Source organism: Chrysochloris asiatica, unplaced genomic scaffold (genome assembly GCF_000296735.1).
Source record: "Chrysochloris asiatica unplaced genomic scaffold, ChrAsi1.0 scaffold00235, whole genome shotgun sequence".
In the NCBI taxonomy this organism is placed as follows: domain Eukaryota; kingdom Metazoa; phylum Chordata; class Mammalia; order Afrosoricida; family Chrysochloridae; genus Chrysochloris; species Chrysochloris asiatica.
This window is the reverse complement of record NW_006408753.1, coordinates 1,564,191-1,566,933: the sequence shown is the minus strand read 5'-3', so window position 1 is coordinate 1,566,933 and position 2,743 is coordinate 1,564,191. Positions and strand designations below refer to the sequence as shown.

General features: G+C 35.7%; 1 pseudogene; it reads right to left on the bottom strand.

The window, feature by feature from the left end:
• Positions 1-824: 824 nt before the first annotated feature.
• LOC102834377 overlaps positions 825-2,743 on the bottom strand; it is a 5,982-nt pseudogene continuing 4,063 nt past the window's right edge.

Sequence of the window (2,743 nt, the reverse complement as noted above, 5' to 3'; positions counted from 1 at the left end):
CCTTGAAGATAGAAATTATGCTGGAGAACATATTGTAGAATTTTGCAAGACCAATGATTTATTCATTGCAAATTCTTTTTTAAACAACATAAATAACAAAAACTATAAACATGGACCTCAAAGAGTGGAATACACAGAAATCAACTCTAGTAGGCTAGTGGTTATGAGTCAGGCTGCTAACTTCAAGGTCATTAGTTTGAAATGACCAGCCCTTCCAAGGGAGAAAGATGAGTGAGTCTTTCTGCTCCCATAAAGATATACAGCCTCGGAAATTCTGTTAAGGGTTGCTATGAGTCAGAACTGACTCCACAGCACACTACCACCACCACCAATCTGTAATGACAGATAATGGAAAAGATAAATATCATCAGTCAAAACAAGACCAGAAACTGACTATGGAACAGACCATCAATTGCTCTTTTGCAAATTCAGGCTGAAGCTAAAAAAAATAAAAAAACTCCATGAGAGCCAAAATAATGTCTTTGAAGATATCCCAACTGAATCTAGAGACCATCTCAAGAACAGATTTGGTGCATTAGGTTTTAATGACTGAAGAAGAGAAGAATTGTGGGATGCCATCAAGAACATCATAGAAGGAGAAAACAAAAGTTGATAAAAAAGAAAAGAAACCCAAAATGGTTGTCAGAAAAGAATCTGAAATTTGTTATTAAACATAGAACAGCTAGAGTGAATGGGAAAAAAAATGAGAAAGTAAAAAAGCTGAACAGAGAATTTCAAAGGGCAGTTCAAGAAGATAAAGTCAAGTATTATAATAAAATGTTCACATTCCTGGTGTTAGAAAACCAAAAGGAAAATCACTTTCATCATTTCTGAAGCTAAAATAACAGAAGAAAAAACTCAAAACTTAACTTAAAATATAGATGGATTCTATGGGGAAAATACTAAATAATGCAAAAAGCATCAAAATAAGCTGGAACGAATACTCATAGTCACTGTATCGAAAAGAAATGGTCTATGTTCAACTAGTTCAAAAGGTAGTGTATTATCAAGAACCAATGTCACTGAAGAGCAAAGTCCAAGCTACACACAAGGAACAGGCAAAAAACAAGAATCTAGGAATTGACAGAATGGAAAAGATGAACTTTTTTCAGCAAACTAGTGCAGCACTGGAGGTGCTCACCAATGTATGTGAAGAAATTTAGAAGATATCTACCTGCATTCCAATGGAAAGTGATCCATATGTGTGCCCATTTCAAAGCAACGAAATGCTGAAATCAGTGAACAATGCCATTGACGTCACATGTAATTAAATGTTGCTGAAGATAATTCAAAAACAATTTCAATAGTATGTTGAGAGAGAGCTGACAAAAATTAAAATTGAATTCAAATGAGAGCATGGATAATTAGGGACATTATTACCAACGTCAGATGGATTTTGGCTGAAAGCAGAGAAAATTAGGATATTTACATATGATTTCTTGATCTATGTCTATGCAAAAGTCTATGCAAAGACTTTTGACTATGTGGATCATGACAAGCCATATATAACAGTGCAAAAAATGGGTATTTCAGAACACTTAATGTGCTCATGTAGAATCTGTACATAGAAAAATGGGCAGTAGTTTGAATAGAACAAAGAGGATAATTGGTTTAAAATCAGGAAAGTTGTGTACCCATGTTATATTCTTTCATGGTACTTATCCAGTCTATATACTGAGCAAATAATCTGGGAATCTGGATTATGTGAAGAGAAACATAGCATCAGGATTTGACAAACACTTATCAACAACCTACAATATACAGATGATACAACTTCCTTTCTGAAGAGGAATTAAAAGCTTACTGATAAAGATCAGAGATCACAGCTTTCAGTGTGGGCTGCACCTCAATGTAAAGAAAACAAAAATCCTCACCATCTGACCAGTAAATAACGTCATGATAAATAGAGAAGAAAATAGAAGTTGTAAAAACCTTACCTTTTGTTCCTTGTATCCATAATCAATACTCATGGAAGCAGCAGTCAGGAAATCAAATGATATATTACGTTAAGCAAATCTGCACCACAAGACCTGTTTAAAGTGTTTAAGCAAAGATGTTGGTGTGAAGACTAAGGTGCACCTAACATAAACCATGGTATTTTCAGTAGCCTTATATTCACTTGAAAGCTGGACAATGAATAAGGAAGATTGTAGAAGAATTGATGCATTTGGGTTATGGTGTTGAAGAAGAGTATTAAAAGTTCCATGGTCTGTCAGAAAAATAAGCAAATGTGTGTTGGGAGAAGTATAGACAGAATGCTCCTTAGAAGCCAGAATGACAAGATTAGGCCAATTATATCTCAGACATGTTATCAGGAGGGGTCAGTCCCTGGAGAAGGACATCATACTTGGTAAATTAGAGGGTCAGTGTGAAAGAGGAAGTCCCCCAAGATGATGGACTGACAAGGTGACAGCAGCAATGGGCTGAAGTATAATAACAGTTGTGAGGACAATGTAGGACTGAGACATGTTTTGTTCTGTTGTGCATAAGCTTTCTATGAGTGGAGCTTACTCAAAAGCACCTACCAACAATAATTAGCATGCGAGGAGATGATGAAGAAATTCAGTATCATCAGCTAAAACAGAATTATAGCTGGGCTGTGGAATAGACCATCAATTGCTCACATGGTTTGAAGTTGAATATATCTATATATCTATAGCTATATATGGAGCTCTGGTACCATAGTGGTTACGAATCAGGCTGCGAGCTTCAAGGTCAGCAGTTCAAAACTACCAGCTGTTCC